The following is a 23444-nucleotide window of genomic DNA, read 5'->3' on the forward strand; positions in this document are numbered from 1 at the left end:
CTGTGTTTCCATTTGAATTTGAATTATACTGATATATTATAAGCTCTCAGTCAGGATATGTATCATAAGTTACACTTATTTTTAATAATATTTCAGACACATTTAACGTATTTTTACAAATTGAAGATTCTAAATTTTTTTTCTATTACTTACGATGACCCCTCAAAGGAAATAGAAATAAAAATTCTAAAGCTTTAATTCGTTAATTCCAGTAAAATAGCAGATTGCACCAGACATAACGAAACTGAAACGTGTAAAACATTTTATGTGAAACGTTAAAATCCATATTATTAACAGATAGCCCAGCTAAGGTACTCGACTCGAAATCCAAGGGTCGCGGGTTCGAATTCAGTCACACTAAACATCTCGCCTTTCTGCCGTAGGGGCGTTATAATATACGATCAATCCCACTGTTCGTTGGTAAAAAAGTAGCCCAAGAGTTGGCGGTGGGTGGTGATGGCTAGCTGCCTTTCCTCTAGTCTTATAGTGCTAAATTAGGGATGGCTAGCGCAGATAGTCCTCGAGTAGCTTCGCGCGAAATTCATAAACCAACCAACTGCTTACAGATATGACTTCTTTTATTCGGTCATTTTTTTTTACATATTGTTGTTACTATAAATATATTTATGCGAATGCGCCATTTTCTACTTTATCACGCTCCCTGAAACCTGATTGTAGGAGGCTGCATCTAACAGTTCTTTCACAATAATTTTGACTATACAATAAATTTGAATGTGTTGAGTAAAACAATTTATTACAGTACCTGTGTACAATACACTGAAACATAATGCTCAACAATATCATTAAGCCAAAGATAAACTGACGCAAAGCGTACAGTTATATTCATATAATCATATATAATTATTTATTAGGAACTTGAGCATGAAATGTCGTATCTAACAGATGAATAAGTCGAATTAAAACATAAAGTGTTTACTCATGATCTAATAGTATATGCCTGTATTGGGAGGTCGATGTTTTCACATGGTCTAATAGGGGTCTTCAACCACAATAAAGAGCAGCGGTGGCTCAAGACCACTCCATGATAGGTTAGTTAGTTCAATATGACCAGAATATTTTCATCAAACCATTAGAGTATGCTCTAAGATATCTAGGGTATATATGAAAACAAATGAAGAAAGGTTGAATTCGTTAGTTTGTCTTAGAGCAAAGTCGTATTGAGTTATCTACTGAGTCCATCGAAGGAATCGAAACCCGGATTTTAACACTGTAGATTCGTCTTTTGAAGTTAAGAACAAAGCTTCACAATCTGTACTGTGACCATTACGAGTATCGAAAACCCTGTTCTTAACAGCGTGAGCCCTCAGACTTGTTGCTGTGCCACTAGAGAGGAAGGAAACTGTAACTCTGTAAACATACTGGTGGCGAGAGGCTAGAGTCTACCCAGGATCTAATACCGTATGCTTGTATCGGGAGATTGAAGTTTTCCCATGCTCTAATAGGGTATGCGTGTGTTGAGGAGTTGACCCATGGTCTAATAGTATGTTTTTGTGTCATATCAATAGAACATAACTTTTCTTGTTACTTATTTTTGGGTGGTGTGTGTGTGAGGGTGTGTGTTTTCTTATAGTAAAGCTACATCGCGCTATCTCTTGAGTTTTGGTTGATAATACTTAGTGTTTCTCCTCAGATTTTGCTGAGGGGTGGACTATTTAGAAATAAATAATTTCTAATTTAGGTATATGCTGCATATGTGTAAAAGTTTTAGAATTCGCACTTAAACAAAAACGTTGTTGCGACATTTTTGGGTGTTAAACAGAAAATTATTCTGGTTAGTTCTCAAAATTAACATAGTTGAAGTACCCAAGCTACTAAACGTGTAACTGGCAACCCAATGTAAAATGTACCCAAGCTACTAAACGTGTAACTGGCAACCCAATGTAAAATGTACCCAAGCTACTAAACGTGTAACTGGCAACCCAATGTAAAATGTACCCAAGCTACTAAACGTGTAACTGGCAACTCAATGTAAAATGTACCCAAGCTACTAAAAGTGTAACTGGCAACCTAATGTAAAATGTACCCAAGCTACTAAACGCGTAACTGGCAACTCAATGTAAAATGTACCCAAGCTACTAAAAGTGTAACTGGCAACCTAATGTAAAATGTACCCAAGCTACTAAACGTGTAACTGGCAACTCAATGTAAATGTACCCAAGCTACTAAAAGTGTAACTGGCAACCCAATGTAAAATGTACCCAAGCTACTAAACGTAACTGGCAACCCAATGTAAATGTACCCAAGCTACTAAACGTGTAACTGGCAACCCAATGTAAAATGTACCCAAGCTACTAAACGTGTAACTGGCAACTCAATGTAAAATGTACCCAAGCTACTAAAGTGTAACTGACAACCTAATGTAAATGTACCCAAGCTACTAAACGTGTAACTGGCAACTCAATGTAAAATGTACCCAAGCTACTAAAAGTGTAACTGGCAACCCAATGTAAAATGTACCCAAGCTACTAAACGCGTAACTGGCAACCCAATGTAAAATGTACCCAAGCTACTAAACGTGTAACTGGCAACCCAATGTAAAATGTACCCAAGCTACTAAACGTGTAACTGGCAACTCAATGTAAAATGTACCCAAGCTACTAAAAGTGTAACTGGCAACCTAATGTAAAATGTACCCAAGCTACTAAACGCGTAACTGGCAACTCAATGTAAAATGTACCCAAGCTACTAAAAGTGTAACTGGCAACCTAATGTAAAATGTACCCAAGCTACTAAACGCGTAACTGGCAACCCAATGTAAAATGTACCCAAGCTACTAAACGTGTAACTGGCAACCCAATGTAAAATATATTCAAATATTACGCCTGAAAATGTCATTCAAAAACGCGAGAAGCTGGGAGTGATTGTTTGACACAATCGTTTTCTTTAGTTTTGACTGCTTTGTGTAATATGATAAAGATTTGGTAGAAAATAGAAACAACAAATTGTTTAGCAGCCTGATTCGGGTGACATACATATACATGTGTATGATGCAAAAGTGATATACTCAATTGACTGTCTTGTTGTCATCTGGTCACGGTGTTTATCAAGCTTCATTAGAGAAGTGCTACTAATATATAGTTTTACTGTAATCACCTTCTTAATTTATTTTAATGAAACATTCATTATTTTAACGATATGATGCAAAGTACACACGTATCACTGATTGGCATTGGTTTAAACAAGAGCTTAACAAACCTATGTGCAACTGTTTGTTAAAGTTGTGGGTGTGACGAACAAATCGTTAGTTTCACAAAAGAAATGCCAATTTTCTAGTAGTGTTCGAAGTATACACACATATATACATAGCTACCTATACACACTTAAGGTTTATCGGTTTTGAAGTAAGGCACAAAGTTGTGTGTTTGTGTGTTTTTCTTCTAGCAAAGCCAAATTGGGCCAGCTGTTGTGTCCATCGAGAGAGATTCGAACCTCTGATTCTACCGTACTAAATCCGAAGAGTTATCGCTGCTGTTCCCTTGCGGGACTAGTTTTTCAGTCCCACTTTTGTAAGACGACTTTTCTGTAACGTTTCGTTTTTCAGTTCCACTTTAGTAAGACGACTTTTCTGTAACATTTCGTTTTTCAGTCCCACTTTAGTAAGACGACTTTTCTGTAACATTTCGTTTTTCAGTCCCACTTTAGTAAGACGAATTTTTTGTAACATTTCGTTTTTCAGTCCCACTTTAGTAAGACGACTTTTCTGTAACATTTCGTTTTTCAGTCCCACTTTAGTAAGACGACTTTTCTGTAACATTTCGTTTTTCAGTCCCACTTTAGTAAGACGACTTTTCTGTAACGTTTCGTCCCATCTATAAATTCCTGTCAGTCTAATATTCACGTTCACGTTTCATCAGTTTAGTTTTAAAATAATTAATTAATACATTCAGTAGTTAGTTTCCATTACTTGCATACGATCACCTATACCTCACTTAATTCTAACTTAATATAATAAATCTAAGTGTGTTCTGAGTTTGTGCTTTGTAATGTTAAGTATGAAATAAAGACTTGTGTCACGTATTATACATTAAAGAAAGGTTTGTGCTACACATCACACACTGCCTTAGTCTTATAAACCGGTCACTTGTATCTTTCAGTCAGACCTTAACAAGTGAATCTTCTGAGCTCTTGATTATTTGAAGTATTCTAACAGTTGCCTGTATGAATAATTAATCAGAAACAGTAAAAGTGACGAATAAAAGAAGACTTACAAATTTTATAGCCGTCTGGAGTAAGAACACAGACATGGTGAGACTGACACCAACTATAAAACCTGAAGCCCACAGTTACACAATAGCATCCATAGGAGACCGGAGAGATTCGTGGGTGAATAAAACTGCCGCGTTCATGGTTCACTATAAGATGCCTGTTACAACAACCAATGAGTCATGGATTCAACCAGCGATTGATGAAGGATAAACCACATCTTCTATAAATATGAAATCTTGTGTCGATTTTCAGTCACTGGAACCAGTACAGATCAATACAGAACCAGTACAGATCATGTCGTTTTCTACTATTTTTTAAAATAAAATCCAGTTGTGCTGATTGGAAGCTTCATACGACAGTCATGTTCTGTTTTGTTTTTACACAGATGCATAAAAGCACAGTACTGAGGCTCTATCGATAAAACACAACCCAAGTTTGTTTGTTTGTTTGAATTTCGCGCAAAGCTACACGAGGGCTATCAGCGCTAGCCGTCCCTAATTTAGCAGCGTAAGACTGGCAGCTAGTCATTACCACCCACCGACAATTCTTGGGCTACTTTTTTACCAACGAATAGTAGGAGTGACCGTCACATTATAAAGTCCCCACGGCTGAAAGGGGCAAGCATGTTTGGTGCAACGGGGAGTTGAACCTGCGACCCTTAGGTTTCGAGTCGAGCGCCTTAACCACCAGGCCATGCAGGGCCTCACAACCCAAGTATACATCTTGTTATCTGACTGATGCACACAACGTCATCTGATCCTTGATTATAATACATCTGTACATATGCCTCGCCATATGTATTATCTGTGGTACTTGCATATCAGTGTAAGTGTAGTGCGTATTTCCACCAGGAAAAAAATTCGAGAACAGATGGCAGTAAGATAAATAAATACATTTAACGGCGAAACACCAACAGATAAAATAAATGTTTAATCAGCAGGAACTACTTTCACAGTGACGTTGTATCAAGGGACTACTTTATTCCATAGGTGTTAATGTCTTGGACAAAATTAAATTAAAGTTATCATTCCCTTGCCAAGGCCAAGCAATGTTTCGGCATCTCTTCCTTTCATGCTGTTTTGATGTAAACAATCCCCTGCGGTATCAATGCTTTCTTCGCCTACTATACGGATCAAAAGAAATTCTAACTTCTCTCAGGATTAATCATAGGAATATAAATTCGTGAAGACGCTACTCGAATGGATTTAGGGACATTTAGTTAAGGTAACCCTGGAATATTCGGACTGTTTAATTCGATTTTTGTGAGACTTGGATATGAACCGTTTTTGGAGAGGGTGGACAAGGAGCTTTGCCTTGTAGACGACCCTGTGAAGGTATTGCTAGTGAACCTGTGTTGAGTCCCAAAGTTTACAATCGAGAGTTCTGCTTCCCATTCATCCTAGTTATATCCTTGTTTCGATCATTTTTATATCCCTCTTTAGATCATGTTGAGTTTTTAATATACATCACGTTAGATGACTGAAACAATCGATCAACCGGCCTCAGTTGTCAGCCAAGCTATACGAAGCTGGAATTTTGAGTTGTTATAGATATAAGGTATGACTTGCCAATTAGTGCTGACCTCCCTTGCTTGGGATTGGGATGTTAGAGCAATATGTCAGGCCTCTTTTATTGATTAATGTATGCTTTAATTTCAGTCTATGCTAACACATAGTCTATTATGTTGAGATTTGGATATTGCTAGGCTTAAATCATTCTAGTTGTCTAGGATATGATTAGGACAGTCAGTTTATTTTATTTAATTCTGTATTCTTTCAGATTATAAAGCGCTTTGTTTTCTAGTTGTTTATTGTATGGTTTGTTTCTGAATTTCGCGCAAGCTACACGAGGGCTATATGCGCTAGCTGTCTCTAATTTAACAATATGAGATTAGAGGGAAGGCAACTAGTCATCACTACCTGCCGCCAACCTTTGTTCGTCACATTATAACGCCCCCACGGCTGAAAGGGGCGAGCATGTTTGGTGTGACGGGGATTCGAACCGACGTCTCTCGGATTATGAATCGAGCGCCTTAACCACGTGACTATGCCGGGCATCTAGATGTTTACGTTGTTCCTCTTATGGCAGTAGTGTGTTATGTAAATGTCATGTAGAAATTTGGAGAGTCGTACTTTTACAAGTGCCTCCAAACAGCACATTGTTTAAAAAGAAAAAAAAACAAAACACGTACACAAAATACTCAACAATAGCCAACGATGAAAGTGGTCAAAAGAAAAGCTGTCGTGAGTTATGATATCTTCTTTTCATAACTCCTTACTTCTAAAACATGTTAACTACTTTTGTACATATATGTTTATATATCTCTAAATATTTAGTTCCCTTATTGGGGCCCGGCATGGCTAAGCGTGTTAAGGCGTGCGACTCGTAATCTGAGGGTCGCGGGTTCGCATCCCGGTCGCGCCAAACATGCTCGCCCTTTCAGCCGTGGGGGCATTATAATGTGACGGTCAATCCCACTATTCGTTGGTAAAAGAGTAGCCCAAGAGTTGGCGCTGGGTGGTGATGACTAGCTGCCTTCCCTCTAGTCTTACACTGCTAAATTAGGGACAGCTAGCACAGATAGCCCTCGTGTAGCTTTGTGCGAAATTCAAAAACAAACAAAACACAATCCCTTATTGGTCACAGAAACATTAAAACCTTGTTGTAATTAAAAACGTACTTTAGTTCCACCATCTTATCTATCGTTGTTGCTGCTTCTATGAGGGTGGAAAACTCTTCTTAACATTTCCATACTTTAATTAGTTTAGACTCTAGGCCTATGTATACTTTCCTATTGCTCATGTTCCACACCGAATTTGTGTTTTGTTTCCACATTAAATAAAACGCCTTTCTTGTATAATCTTCTAGCATTTATAAAATAGGCCCAGACAAGTATAGAGAAGGCAGAATTGTATCAGAAGTCGCCACCATCACTTGGACTAGAAGTCTTGCCTAATAAAATAGCCAATTGTTTTAGAAAAGTCACAGCTTCAAAGTGGCTAACGCGTTTTGTAGGCAACAATACACAAACCGTGAACTTTCGGGTTCACAAATCGAGCAAGGTAACCTCGAACTCTTCAGAAAGGTTCTCCATAAAACTCTTCAAATGATTCTTATAAACATCCTGTTACTTAAAGTGTAATAAATTCTCATTACGTAAAAATATCGTGATTAACAATGAACCTGCTTCTATTAAAAAACAACAACCAAAAACCTGCAAGAGTTGTCCATGTATAAAGTTGTTTTCTCTTTACATATATTTGTAGGCAATGTTTAAATGTGATTTCTCATTCAATTGATACCGTGAGCAGAATATATCATGCTAATACATACCAAGTTGTTTATATCTATTAAACGTTGCTTAAAGGCCTGTTCATGGTTGTACTCGAAATGGAAACAGAAAATCAGGCTCGGATACTGTGTTAATAATATTCGTCTGCTAGTGAAACTGTTTACATAATAAACATTAATATTGAGTTAAACAACTTAAGTAAGCCTGATGTATGAATACACTAAATTCGATGTTATTCTTTGTCTTTAATGGCCTGACAGCATTAGACCTCACCAACTCAAGTGGGCGTCAATCATACTTCGGTGAAGATAAGAGTTCTATCATCACAAGGAGAAAGAAAGACCTGAAATACTCCAGAGAACTGGGTTTTATTTTGTTTGCTGATGTTTGCAGAAAATATGGTTAACTTATTAATACAATAGATACATATATGAAGAGTAGTGTTAAAATCTTGAATTCATACATACAGTTAAAAACCTTTCTAGCAAGCTGCAAGTTCCCACTCCTCTGGGAATACATAATAAAGAGCATATTTAAGTTATTCAAATAATGCAAACAGTGCTGTTAGAAACCTTTGTTTCCTGTCTTTTCGAGCTAAATTATGTATAAAAATGTTATTAACTTTGACATGACATTAGCTATGTCAAAAAGCAAAAGAAACCAACCAGTTGCGTAGCTAGGGGGGGCAAGGGGGTACATCTGTCCCCGGGCACAGCATCGGGGTGGGGGGCGCCAAATTGATGTTACATAATATTTAATAATTATGGCTTACATTTTGTCACGAGTTAGTGCGAAAACTGACTTTATCCCCGGGCGCTGAAAATTCTAGCTACGCTTCTGACAACAACACAATAAAATCGGTATAATAAATAACAAAATGTTTGTTTGGACGTTATAGTATCAATTGGTAACCCCTACTATTTGTTATACATCTGTAAAAGAGTTTGACCAATGACAGTTTAAGTAATATATATTTTTACTGAAAACGTAATGTGTCAAAGAACCTCATTGGTCGTTATTTAAATTTTTGGGTACTACAAGTAAATGCATGCTTTGTGACCGCACCATACGTATTCGTTAATTAACATTAAAATTTGTCATAGCAAGAAAGAGTTTATTTTCTTTTTAAACGAGTAATTAAACGATTTTCCTTTCCTAAGAAGGAATATATATATATAAAGAATAAACTTAGCTTCTAATAAACTGATGGATCTCTATACTGTTTGCTTTGTCTTCATAAAATGATTTGATGAATCCAAAATGAAAGAGCTTCGGGGTAAAAACGTTGTGGTGAACCGATAAACAAATATGGTAATTTCTTAACTTTCCATGTTTGTTTGTTTGGTCTTTAGAGCAAAGCCGCATCGTTCTCTCTGCTGGGTACACAATGGAAAATCGAACACCAAATTTTAGCGTTGCAAGTTCGCAGACTTACCGCTGTGCCACCGTGGAAACTTTTTATCATATTATATATCAGACGCTTCAGAAATTAAATGTTCTTTAACCCTGATTTAAAATTTCCTTTGTACATTAAGACGAAGAATAAAATCGCTTCCGAGAACGGTACAACTTAGTTAAACAGGTAATAAATGTGGATTATGCAGTGGAATCTTATTGGCTGCAAACAACGTGTTGCAATTTCTTGCGCAACATGGTGTTATCGCTTCGAGTTAGTTGTCAGATGCTAGCGGTGCATGAAATGTACGAATAGCTAATGTCTCAGTTAACCGAGTCTTCGATCAAAGGCAGTAAATGTGTGTAAATATATGTGTCTACAAGCTGGAAATTACGTCACGTTTCAAGGGACTTCCGCTAGTTTGTTTGTTTGTTTTTGAATTTCGCGTAAAGCTACTCGAGGGCTATCTGCGCTAGCCGCCCCTAATTTAGCACTGTAAGACTAGAGAGAAGCCAGCTAGTGATCACCACCAACCGCCGACTCTCGGGCTACTCTTTTACCAACGAATAATGGGGCTGACCGTCATATTATAACGCCCCCACGGCTGAAAGGGCGAGCATGTTTGGCGCGACGGGGATGCGAACCCGCGACCCTCAGATTACGAGTCGAACGTCTTAACCCACCTGGCCATGCTGGGTCTCCTTTTACTAGTACAGCGGTAAGTTTACGGATTTATAACGCTAACATCCGATGTTCGATTCCCTTCGGTGGGCTCAGGAGATAGCCTGATGTGGCTTTGCTAATAGAAAACACACACACATTTCAAGGTAGTTTCACTCGAAGTTGTACACTTGTACGAAGACGCAAAATCCTTTCTTTCTTTTATCAAAATGTTCTCTATTTATCAAACTTTCTCTTTGTTTAACATCACTGGCTACTCTTCAGCATGAAGACTATAAGAACCAGAAAACTACTAAGTAGTTATTGAAAGTAACAAAGTAAAAATTATATGACGTACATATATTTTGTTTCTCAATTAAATTACTTAATTTTACATTTTTTTACAATTTCAGGTTACAAAAAGTCATTAGCAATAACGCTCAAATTAAAAACCTAATTAATTGTTTTTAATATAAGCATTAAAATACTTTTAAGTCTAACGATAAAATTATTATAATATATTGCCATGTTCTTCAGAAAATATATTTTACTTATTTTGTTGAATAATCTTAAAGTTTCTTTGGAATTTCTCCGCAGTTTATCTAAGGTTTATTTGATTGTTTTGAATTTCGCGTAAAGCTACACGAGGGTTATTTGTCCTAACCGTCTCTAATTTAGAAGTGTAAGATTAGAGGGAAGGCGACAAGTCATCACCACCAACTGCCACTTCTTGGTTAACTCTTCTATCAACAAATAGTGGGATTGACCGTTATATTATAATGTCCCTTTGGCTGAAAGGGCGGGCATATTTGGCGTGAGAGAGGATTCGATGTTAGATTACGAGTCGAGTGCCTTGACCACCTGGCCATGCCGGGCCTCCACTTAAGGTATATTTAAAATTAGAGCTAAAACTCTGGATCCCTAATTGTTAAACGTCTGGACTTCTAACGACTTTTAATTAAAATTAATTAATCGTTAAAAGAGCCAATAAAATGTCTCTAAAAACATAATTTTTATTACACTTCCAAAATGAACAACTCTTTAAAAAAACAAACGAAATTCATTTTAATACGTGAAAGAAATTACTATTACAAGAATAAAAAATATTACTTTTCCCAACATACAAATCTTCAATAGTAAAAAAATTGAAACACAGTTACATTTCTACCAGTTCAGTTTTCATCTTAAATAATTCCTGCCCTTCTGGTCCAACAACAAAATTTCTTAGTTCGAAAGACCTATTTTTAAACATTAAACAATACTTTTCGCAAAATGGTACCAACTTCTTTTCATTCTTTATTTTTGAATTTTTAAAAGTTAAATTTATATGAATATGAAGGTTGTTATTTTGTCCAAATTATTTTGCAATTTTCAAAAACATTATGTAGCTTTTTGTGTACTACGTGATCAGTTTGTTTCAGAATAAAGTTGGTATTAATCGATTTATCTGGTATAACATTTTCATTAATATCTTTATATTTAATGTTCCTTTCTTCTACTGATCATTTCGCATTAACTAAAACCTCCAAGTTTCCTACCTCGTGATTAAATGTCAACATATTTAATCTGGTTGTCTTAGAAACAGGGATATTTTACTCATTTCGAGTGATTGTTAAAATAAAGCAACAAACTTCTGGAATACGTTGGTTTATATTGAATGTCGATCATATCCTCATACGTCTATTAAACCATTACAAGAATATTTAAGCACGATGTCATATTTTCATTACACTAATACACGAATTTGATTGTTTCATTTAATATATATTAGATCAGGATGAATTTGTCAGTATTAGAAAATTAGAAAATCATAAAACAATCATCCAAAAACGTTCTCCATGTTATCTTTAAGTAATTTACGTAGTTAATTTCAAAATAGTTGGAAGAAAGATCAACATTGTACAGGCATGGCATGGCCAGGTGGTTAGGGCACTTTACATGTAATCTGAGGATTGCGGATTCGAATACCCGTCACACCAAACATGCTTGCCCTTTAAGCCGTGGGAACGTTATAACGTGACGGTCAATCCCACTATTCATTGGTAAAATAGTATCCCAAAAAGCTGGGGGTGAGTGATGATGACTAGCTGCCTTCCCCCTAGTCTTACAGCCCCCCCCGCTAGTACAGTGGTAACTCTACGGATTTACAACGCTAAAATAAGGAGTTCGATTCCCCTCGGTGGGCTCAGCAGATAGCCCGATGTGGCTTTGCTAAAAGAAAACACACACACACACACACTAGTCTTACACTGGTAGATTAGGGATGGTTAGCGCAGATAGTCCTCGTGTAGCTTTGTACGAAATTCAAAACAAACAAAAAAATGGGCAACTACTTTCCGAAACATTTGAATATTTTGATATTAATGTAGAGTAATAAAACAATAATTCTAAATATTCGTCATCAAAACTTATGGTTGACTTGAAGAACTACCCTAGCAATTTAATATACTTAATGTAATATATAATACTACATTATAGTATAAGGGAAACTACAGCTCTAGCAAAACTTACTATCTGAATCCTGCTGAATACCAAGAGGCAGATATAAAAATTCAATCAAAAACTTGCTTATGTAAGTCGAGGTGCAGCAATAAAAGCTCGTAAACGTTCAGTGAACTTATTCCAATGCGCTGTCAGATTTGGAGTTATAAAACAAACTATCTGTGGTAAATATATTGTACTTCAACTCTATAAAACTTACGAGGTAATTAAATATATGACCACTAAAAAAGTTGACTCTAGATGTCTAAACATGCCCAGCATGGCCAGGTGGTTAAGGCACTCGACTCGTAATCCGAGGGTCGCGGGTTCGAATTTTCGTCACACCAAACATGCTCGCCCTTTCAGCCGTGGGGGTGTGATAATGTTATAGTCAATCCCACTATTCGTTAGTAAAAGAGTAGCTCAAGAGTTGGTGGTGGGTGGTGATGATTAGCTGCCTTCCATCTAGTCTTACACCGCTAAATTAGGGATGGCCAGTACAGACAGACCTGGTGTAGCTTTGCGCGAAATTCAAAACAAACAAATATGTTTTAACACTGCAACGTAGAAGGAAGAGGTCTAGTGTACCTGACCCTCCTGAGTATACAAATTAATATACCCAAACACCTAGAGAGAGAGAGACTGCAACGTCATCTTTAGGAGTGAGTTGTAAGGCATAATAATGTCTTTATTTATATTTTTGTTGTTGTTATATAACTCATGGCCATATAACTCATGTACAAATTTACAATTCATGAGTGAACATTGTATAGAAATTCATTCCCATATTTCTGTATACATTATCGCTGGACCTTAATCTCCAGTTCATAACACATGATCTCTCTTTATTTTTAATTGTTTCTAAGGATTCACGAATATTATTGACTGTAATACCTTTTGTTTGAGCTAATATTGAAGTTTCTCCAACAATCCCGTGTGTTGTATTTTATGTTCATGTTATACTGTGGCTGAATTTCAATTGTTTGTATTTCTCGCGTATCTTTATGCTTTATCAAACGATATTTTCAGTTTAAATAGTTCCACATTCAATATCAATGTTAAATATTCCTGTTTTTTCCTTAACTGTATGTTATCTTTAGTATTACTTATAATGTGCTTTATTTTATTAATCGGTTTACGTATAGGATAAAATCTTTATTAATAAATTACTAGCTAAGCCCGGAATATGTGTCAAAACTAAAGTTTCCTTTTTAATTATTTCAAAACTGTATTTTAAGGCAATGCTTTCATCAGTGATTACTACACTACCGAATTTCATGGCAGCACTGTCTGTTTGTAGTTAAGCTTATTAGGAGTATCAAAACCCGGTTTCTAGCAGTGTTAAGTCTGCAGACGTACAGCTGTGCTACAAGGGGCCCTTGACAACTCTATCTACACTGTTAGGGTTACTTACTCTATCAGCTGCTAGACATTTTATTACTAATAAATCATTTTTTAAATTCTCCTTGTTAAGTTTGTATCTTTAAAAAGTCTGTAAACATAAAATGCAGATTTTTTTTTGTGTGTGATGATAATTCATGTTGTGGAGAACTAGGAAAAGAAACAGGATTCCGATCAGCAAGTGTTTCTAGGTCACATTTCTAACCGTATATTTATTTTTACTTCTTAAAAATGAACACTTCTGACAAATAGTGTCGAGTGTGGGTCTGTCATCGTATCCAATATGCAAGCATTCACCTTCGGGTTGAGCCACTACTATAGATCCCGCTCGCTATAATATGGTATGCTGTATTTCGTGTTTAGCTACCTTATATGCATATTCGACATTATTGGTTAAAAACGTTCGTTTAAGTAAAGCCGATTTGTTAGCATTATTTAATGTAGTCCTCCGCTGGGATAGTCTACGGATTTACACCTCTAAAATCAGGGGCTCGATTCCCCTCGATGGACGCAGCAGATAGCCATATGACCCCCATCTAGCAGCACAATGGTATTTTTCAGACTTTAACGGCTGGAAATGGAGTTTCAAAACCCCGTGGTGGTCGGAGCAAAGGTAGCCTATTGTGTAGCTTTGCGATTAATTACAAACAAACAGAGATTTGATGTAAAATCGATAATTAAAATAGCTACAGTAGAAGATTCTATTAAGCGTTTTGAAAATAAATTTATTGGGAAATAAAGTTCAAACAGTTGGAACTACATACATACTTAATTTAACAAAGGTAAGTGTTAAAGATACAAGTTATCAATAATGTTTATAAACAAAATTAAGGGTTAAGTGCGGGATCCTCACTTTGAAAAGTTGCTGTGTGACTTGTATTTGAAACTAAAGCCATGAATGTTGTAAACTTCAAATTTCATACTTGGATAAGATGTGTAGATGATACATTCCTGGTGTGGAGGTTAGTTAATAAGGCATTCATTGAGTTTGTGTGCTATTTTAACAGTATTGAACCATCTACACAATTTACTTATAACACTGAGAAAACAAAAGTTTACATTTTCTAGATGTGTTAGTAACAAGGAGTTAAGAAAGTAATCTAAAAACAACTGTGTATGGGAAACCATATTCCATTCGTATGCATCATGTTGTACAAGACCATAAGATATATCGACGATTTACATTTATATTCCCAGAATTTTGAAGATATTTGCGAAACAATAACACTTGGAAAATAAAATAACACAAATGAAATCTATATCAACTGAAAGAGAATTTAACCAAACTATTGTAAACAGAACTTCATAGAATCTCAAATGATTTTAAAAGAACTCGAAATCACTATTTGTTTTCCTTTATACCAATGTATTAAGAAGTCTTCTTCTAGGAAGGGGTTTGTAAGTTCTGAAAAAAAAATCTACAATTGAACATTTAGTGTAAGTACACATGGAATTTTGAATAAATTTAGGAATTCGTTATTTATGTTTTATTTTGTAAAATGTTTTATTTCCGCACTTTATTAATTATCTTTCAAACCTGCCAACTATTATAGTTTTATCAAATTTGTTTGTTCATTTGTTTTGAATTTCGCACAAAGCTACTCGAGGGCTATCTGTGCTAGCCGTCCCTAAGTTAGCAGTGTAAGACTAGAGGGAAGGCAGCTAGTCACCACCGCCCATCGCCAACTCCTGGGCTACTCTTTTACCAAAGAATGGTGAGATTGACCGTAACATTATAACGCCCGCACGGCTGAAAGGGCGATCATGTTTGGCGCGACGGGGATGCGAACCCGCGACTCTCAGATTACGAGTCACACGCCTTATCACGCTTGGCCATGCCGGGCCTATATAGTTTTATCATATTTATATTGCCTAATATATCATCTAGTCCTTCAGCAGCACCCTCTGAGAGATATTGCCTATCCAGGTGATTAGGGTGTTCGACTCGTAATTTGAAGGTCGAGGGATAGAATCCCTGTTCAAAGAAATATTCTCGCCCTTTTAGCCGCGGGGGCGTTGCAATGTCACGCTCAATCTAACTTTGTGTTAGTAAAAAAAAACAGTGCAAGAGATGGTGGTGGTGGCGATGAGTAGCTTCCTTATTGTGCTGCTAAATTAGGGACGGCTAGCGCAGATAGCTCTCGTGTCGGTTTGCTCGAAATTCAAACTAAACCTTTCGTGCATATTTTTGTAACCTTACTTCTAAAGTGGTCACAGTTATTATTCTTTGATGCATACAGAGGGTCACTTACAAATAATTAACACGTATTAGCTATCGTTTCCTAGCTTGGGAAAGGCTACAGTGTTAATGTTACCGAATTGTGTAAAACAGTAAAGTGAGCTGATGTAGGAACTAAACTTGATCAGTATCTGAAATGTTATGTAATTATTCTCTCCGAAAATAAATATTGTTGTTTTGTTTTTGTTGAATTAAGCACAAAGCTACACAATGGGCTATCTGTGCTCTGGCCATCACGGGTATCGAAAACCGATTTTTAACATTGGAAGTCCGCAGACATACCGCTGAGCCACTGGGTGGCTAATAAATATTGTTAAACTATAACACAAAGTTAAAAAGTTTTAAAGTTTCAAAAAATGTTGGCTTTAGCCCAGAGGAAAACTCATGACGTTCTGAAACTATACCCGAAGAAATAATCAAGACCATTCGAAATCACACCAGAAGACTCGATCTGGACCTTTCAAAACCATACCAAAATACTTAATGAGGACCATTCAAAACCACACTAGAAGACTCGATCTGGACCTTTCAAAACCATACCAAAATACTTAATAAGAACCATTCGAAACCACACTAGAAGACTCGATCTGGACCTTTCAAAACCATACCAAAATACTTAATGATGACCATTCGAAACCACACCAAAACACTTTGTTAGGACCATTCAAAACCACACCAGAAGACTTAATCAGGACTTTTCAAAACCACACCAGAATACTTAATCAGGACCTTTCTAAACCACACCAGAAAACCTAATTTGGATCTTTCAAAACTACAACAGAAGACTTAATCAGGACCTTTCTCAATTACACCAGAAGACTTAATCAGGACCTTTCAAAACTACACCAGAAGACTTAACCAGGATTAATGTTGTTAAGATACGACTAAAAAGAGCATCCGTAACTCTGAATGCTACTGTGTAAAGCTGGGCAGATCTTCCAGTATTTTTAATAAGATAAACAAAAATGGCTTAAATATTTCCAGTTTGCAGGAGAGTTTGCAAGTTTTGCAAGAGAAAAGCTCAGGTTACTAGCAACGCCTTGAAATAAATAGTTGTTTTTATAAGAAAGGCGGTCAAAGAAACTGTAACCACCGCAGTCCTATTCTACCTCATCCTTATATAATTCATGAAGTCTAGTTTCATGGTGTTACCGTTTTGTTTCAGAGTCACTGATTAAAAGAAATAAAGTGAACGTTGATAGAACTCGATCGCCTAAGAAAATAAGTGTTCAGTTCTGGAATATGGAACCTTATAATAATTTTCAAAATGAGTCAATGACTTTTCTTACTTCTTATCTTAGCCTATCTGTAACTGTTTTTGTCTTTCTTTTCAACTAATTCATTACTACCACTTCTTGACAGTCACTTCTTATCTAGTATCACAGATATTTCATTCAGCACTCCCATCATGTAACAGAGGTTCTCTCTGTGACAATAACATAACATTTTTACTCCTTTAAGTAGCTTATCTTATCAAACTATTTACTGCTTGTTTTCTCCTTTCGACGTTTTTTTGTGGTTGATTTTATTACTGACTTCTACTACAGTTTTTTTTATCAGTTGATAAACAGTGAGTGTGAGTTACGTGAAGATTCATGGATGATCTTTTTAAAATGATTTAAATCACAACGTCAAGAAACTCCTTGACTTCCTAGACATTCAGCACCTGTTTCTCTACCCCTAATATTTATCATTATTTTCTTATTATGCTAATTGGATAAAACAGTTGCATAGACCATCAACCCTAGGCATAACAAAAAAAAACTCTGTTAATTATAAAATGTAACCTTCAAATAATTATTAACCATAAATAAAACATCTGGAATTAAACTACCAGCTGCTAGCAGAGGGTCTTACGAAGAACGTTTTGTTTGTATAAAATTTCGGTAATTGGTGTAATCTGGCCAGGTGGTTAGGGGGTTCGACTCATAATCTGAGGGTCGCGGATTCGAATCCCTGTCGCATCAAACAAACTCACTCTTACAGCCGTGAGGGCTATTCTTACTATTCGGTGGTAAAAGAGTAGCCCAAAAGTTGGCGGTGGATGGTGATGACCAGTTGCCTTCCTTTCAATCTTACACTACTAAATTAAGGACAACTAGCGTCGATAGCCCTCGTGTACCTTTGCGCGAAATTCAAACAATGAGTGTAATCATTTTTATAGCTGGCTTTTATTTCAATGTAAGTAATTTATAAACTATTCGAATCTGCTAAACTTACGGGTATAAAATAACTACTCGTCCAGTTAGAGCGACGACGTCGCTATCCTGTAGTTTAAGAGGAAGTTATAGCATAAATCTATATACAAGAAGCTTGCTCTTAGGTAAGAACAAAACGACACACTGGACTAACTGTTCTCTGTTCTCCAAGGGTATCGAAACCGGGTTTCTAGTGTTGTAAGTTCGCAGACTGTTCCGCTGTGCCACTAGGAGGCGTATAAGAAGCACACGGCATACTCTCGCACGCACTGTTTCTGAAGTTGAAAATCACTAACTGATCATTCTCTCATCCCGTAAACGATAAAAGACAGATAATTTCTTGCCATGCTTTGATAATTGAGCATATAATTTATATCGGTAATACACGACAAGATTTCTGCATTAAATACCTTGCTATAATTTAATAAATAATAAAACTTCAATTTTTCATCTCGAGGCGCCTGTTTTTATCACCTATTTTACCGCCTAATATGTTTTATTTGTTGAGTGAAACACGACGTTCAAATTCCTTTACTTTCTTCGATTAAAGCACAGAAATTTCTCTTCGTAGAAACCAATAAGATATTTCAATTACCGATTCTTCGAAATGTTCTATCACCCTTGACAACAGTTCTTTATGTTTCTCTCACCATTTTCGGTTTCCATTTGTAATGTAATTGACTTCAAAGCAGACTTTGCTTTGTTTTTCTTGTTACCAACGATCATATTTTTAATCTACAATACTTTACACATATTCTTTTTTAAGCAATAATTAGATGTTGCACCGAACACTCCAAATATCGTAAAACCAAAGTATCGATTATTTCAAATGTGTATTATAGGTTCTTTCTATTGTTATCGTCAGAGCCATCTTAGTAAGTATACTAGAATGTGATCAGTGTACCGCTATAGGAAACCATTCGTACGAACTAATAGCAAATTGTCAAAAACAATTAAATCTTAACAATCTTACCAAATATGAGTTCTGAACAACAACAACAAATTGTAAAAATTAAAATTATAGTTTGTTTTTCTGCTAAGCACAAACTTTCAGAATGTTGTGCCCAAGAGCAGTCCCGGGTTGAAAGCCAGGACCTCATACTAATTAGCAGGCCTCAAGATATGACTATAAATGTACCACACGAAGAGTTTCAGTCTCGAGGGGGTCTGTATAAGTTCAAATGCCAAGGGCCAATAAAACCCTTAATCCAGCCTTGCCTGCAAGGTATCAAAATACGACTTTTAGCGTTATAAGCGTTGTCCAAACTATTTTTAATATTATTTTTCTTATTGCTTTTCAAAAATAAAGTAGTAACCATAGTACCTTAGCAACTAGCAAGGATACGAACTTGGAATAATGAAATATTTACATGGTTTGAACTCACCCGTTAGCTGTTAAAACGAACAGGTATCTTAATTATATTGGTGAGCTGATTGCGGTTCAACGGTTGGCAAGTGAGAAATCGAGATTCCCTTGTTTGCGCCTAATAATGACAAAATAAATAAATAAATCGCGCTCCGCGCTTTGGAACTGTTGGTGGATTATTAGAGCGACAGCCAAGTTCCCACTGTTTGAAATAAATAGGACACGACGTGGTGGTAGGTGGTGTGGTCTAGCTGTCTTCCCCCAGAAAATTAGAGAGGCTAGCAAAGATATTTGTATTTTTTATTTTTTTTTATGTTTAAAATATAAGTTGACTGGGGAGAGATGTTTAGGACTAACTTCATCAGTCACAATCGTTCCGAGGTTCCTTTGGCATTTTGAAAAAACATAAATGACACTGTAAAATTACGACCTTTGTGTTTTTAGCGTAAAAGTGAACTTTATGATACTGAAGTTTGTCGGCAGTGTTTGTAGTAAACAAACACCATGGCTGTGGTTAAATAACTAGAGAATAAAACTAAAAAGGTTTGGTTTCATTTGTTTTGAATTTCGCGCGAAGCTACACGAGGGCTATATGCACTAGCCGTCCCTTAATTAGCAGTGAAAGACTAGATGGAAGGCAGCTTGTCATCACCACCCACCGCCAACTCTTGGGTTACTCTTTCACCAACGAATAGTAGGATTGACCCCACATTATAATGCCCACACGGCTGAAGGGGGCGAGCATGTTTGGTGGACGAGAAAACTAAACAGGAACTTTATATATGCAAAAACGGCTCGTTTGGGTTGAGAAAATATTTTACGTAGAAGAGCGAACAACCTTTCGACCTTCTTCGGTCATCGTCATGTGAACCTGACAGGCACTTTGCCTATAGGGTGTTAAACTAAGTATTTACAAATCGCGAATACATTAATATGTAGAGGGCGCTTGATTTGTTAAATACAGATAGGAAACATTATTTTACTGTAGCCTCATGACTAATAATCATTTTTTACAACTGACTGGTTTTTTCTATCAACATTCACATAGGAAAGGATAGAAAATTAGGCCTACACTTTAATTATGGTGACTCTTGTATACATTTAACATGACTTCAAGCTCTCCTGTGGCTTCACCTAAGACACAAATAACGAACTATATTCATTCGTTGTCGAAATTAAAGACGGTTTATATTTCGTATGATTTATAAGTTAGTGGAACAAGTTATTTAAGATCAATACATTTTATCAACCTCTTAATCGATATTGAGAAGGAGATAATAAATTGAGTTCAGTATCTCGTATTCAACTGCATACTTATGTGTATAAAATTTTCTCAAACGGTTTATAACGTAAACATATTAAATTTATTATTAACATTTCAGATGCCAAATTTAAGCATTCTTTTCAAACGTTTAATTATGTGTTTCCAGCAGTTTATTGTTGTTTGCGCTATATATAATGATGTATATATGCATATGTATTTATTTAGGAGCTTTCGTAACTTACTCTTTTATAAATAAGTTAGACACTTGTTTGGTTTGTTCGTTATCTGTGTATGTACCTAAAACCTTTTAGGATACACACAATGACGCATCTCCACCACCATGAACAAACCTTTAGCAAGCATGGTTATTATACGTTTTTTCTCACATATGGCTTCATTCTGGAAGCTTAAGATGTCATTAGGGCGAGCTATTGACTGCTGATAAACTGAATTCACACTTCATGAGATACAGTTAGCTTTACCATGTACACTACTTGGAAAATCATTTGATTTATTTCATATAACTTAAGTAGATAAACACGGTTGAACGTCCACAAAAGATCCATATTTTGCACATTATTCAATTTAGTGACTATCCATATGTGTTGATAATGCTGTTTTTGTGAGTGATATACTTGAATAATTCAATTTAAAGGCGCTACGGGCTGAGCGTTTATTGGTCTGAAAAACTGCAGTATCTGTGCCCGAAAGTTTGTAATTTCTGAGAGACATAATCTTTACTATGTGAAAACAAAACGATAAAGGTACAAAAGGGAGTCAATTTCATCAAATTTAAACTAGTAGCAAACGAAATGCCGAAGAAAAAATTATGAAACATTATTGTATATGATCCTAACTTTACTTAAGAGATCATTCTATTAATGAAATATAAACACTATTGTTTTAAACCCGCAAATGCTATTCTATATTAGACGTTACACATTGTTGGATTGTATTAGCTTGGTATACGTTTTGCATTATTTTAGCATGCTATAAGATGTTGCATTACATTAGCATGCTATAAATTATTACATTATATCAGCATAGTTCATGTTGTTGCACTATGTCGGCACGTGTTGTAAGTTGTTACGTTACATTAGCATGTTATAAGTCATTACACTACGTTGACACATGTAAGTTGTTACATTACGATATCGTGTTATAAGTCATTACACTATATTAACACGTTAAAAGTTACTAAACTATATATGCATGCTATAAGTTGTGTAAGTAAAGAAAATACCCTGAAAGGTTGATAGCTTCTCGATAAATTTGTTGAGAATTTTAATTTCATGAAATTATTTTTATCAGATCAAAATAAAGTCCAGATTTTTTTCTTCTAGTTTTAGTCACAAAATACACAGTCAAATTGTAATGAAGCTACAAATATCTTGGGTTACTCATAAAAATTTCTTAGATTATATGAGAGAACTAGAACCTAGAAACGTTCTTAGTACCCTAGGATGACTAGCACTAATAATGAGGCATTGAAAGTTTTCGCCCTCTGGGCGAATGGGTGTCTTAAATCTTTTGTGGAAACTTGATAGATAAATTTTACTGACCTGAACTGTCGTTGGTCGTAGTGGCGCCCTTTTGGAATCCTGCCGTTGAGTTCCGAAGCACACGCAGGTGGAATAAGGTATCATGATGTCAGTAGCATTCACTAGGCTTAACCTTAAGATCTTACGTTGTGTTACAGATTCTGCTTTTAAGAAACTGTCGGTGCAAAGCCGATGTTAATTCACTGCCGAACGGAAATACGAGCTTGCCCTTCCTTTCTTGCTTTAAGAGATACTAACGTCTGGTACTTTTCTGCGAGGTCGGGTTAAGCAAGGATTGGTGCAATAAGCCGGGGTCTTGAAGCAGAGTGACTGTGATGGTGTACAGCTCTTAACGTACCCCACGCGCCCGTCGCGTCACAAGGTTCAGCTCGGCTTCACAGGGCCCCGGTTTCATTAAACAGCTACGGCTACATTTCGCGTGACGCGTGAGCTCAATACACCAGGAAGGTGACTGGAAAAAAAACAAAAAAACCCAACAACAACATACCACTATTCAGTATAAAGAAAAACACGGAATGTAAATGTAAATCGTTAACCCTAATGATTGTTTATTAGGCATATGAATCAATTATATAGTTTCTAAAAACAACAATAAGAATTTAAATCAACTTAGAACAACAACAAAAAGAGACACTGTTAAGCCTCTCTGATGTTCGCTGAAATGAATTGTAGACTCTCTCTTTATTACATTTATTTTCAGTATAAGTTTTATTTTTGCAATGTATATTATTCACTTGACTATATCAGTTTTTTTTTTGTTTCCACGCCTGAGAAAGAAAGACGGAAAAATAATTAACTAGTAGTAAAAATCCTCTTAAGTTTTCTGTAAAATTGTTTAACGCAAGAGAACTTACCAAGCGGTGGGAATGCTTAGGTTAAACGTACCACACACAATTCACGAACTGTGTTTATTTACCAAAAAGATATTCCTCTTTGTACAACATTTAACGTTTAAGGTTATTTATGGATATATATATATATATATATAGACTGACATTTCCCTTATTGTTACGATCTTAATACTATCTATGTTGATTTTAATCACACAAATAAAACAGGAAAAAAAAATAGTCGGAGATATAGGCCTTTTCGTGTCCTCTCGCGGTACGATACACGCGCTTTAACACCATACTGTAGATGTCGCGATGCAGATAAATTCTATACAAGACCAAGCTGCTTGTTGTGCCTCATCGATGTAGGTGGCGCTTAAGTATAGGATTTTTTTTTAGGGACGACTCAATTTGCGCTATGATGGAATCGTTTTACGATCTGCTCTGTATAGGAGATTGAAACAAGGTGCTTTTCAAGAAATACTTTTTTTCCCTTCTTTATCAACGAAGCGAACATCGCATATCCTA

At 36.1% G+C, this 23444-nt stretch overlaps 1 long non-coding RNA gene across 1 annotated transcript in view; it reads right to left on the bottom strand.

Moving 5' to 3' along the window:
- LOC143229904 (uncharacterized) overlaps positions 1–23214 on the bottom strand; it is a 67087-nt gene extending 43873 nt beyond the window's left edge. The window contains exons 1-2 of the long non-coding RNA XR_013016120.1: positions 22941–23214; positions 22087–22537 (exon numbers count right to left, since the gene is read on the bottom strand). This is a non-coding gene — a long non-coding RNA (uncharacterized LOC143229904). The remainder of the gene's footprint in view (positions 1–22086; positions 22538–22940) is intronic.
- Positions 23215–23444: the final 230 nt, after the last annotated feature.

Source organism: Tachypleus tridentatus, chromosome 10 (genome assembly GCF_004210375.1).
Source record: "Tachypleus tridentatus isolate NWPU-2018 chromosome 10, ASM421037v1, whole genome shotgun sequence".
NCBI lineage: Eukaryota > Metazoa > Arthropoda > Merostomata > Xiphosura > Limulidae > Tachypleus > Tachypleus tridentatus.